Genomic DNA, 286 nt, shown 5'->3' with positions numbered 1-286 from the left:
AGGCTGCAAGGAAACTGATTTTCACTGTGTACCTGGTTTTGTTTGGGGTTTTCTTTTGTCTTTAGTGAAAGCAAGTTACGAATGCTAGCCCTGTGTCTTTGGAGGAGCAGCAGGCTGCAGAAATTATTCTGCTGTTCTTGTTGACTAACTCAGTGAGTTTCCGCTTTTTTGAGTCTTTTCCTTGTTTTTGCAGAGTGATGACTCGTCAGATGAAGATTTGCTTCACATTGACACAGAGGCAAAGCCAGGGCGCAATTCCAAAGTAAAGAAAGAGAGCGGAAGTTCA

This window comes from Cariama cristata, unplaced genomic scaffold, assembly GCF_000690535.1.
Source record: "Cariama cristata isolate BGI_N322 unplaced genomic scaffold, ASM69053v1 scaffold34553, whole genome shotgun sequence".
Taxonomy (NCBI): Eukaryota; Metazoa; Chordata; class Aves; order Cariamiformes; family Cariamidae; genus Cariama; species Cariama cristata.
The sequence above is the reverse complement of the archived record's forward strand: the minus strand, read 5'-3'. Positions refer to the sequence as shown.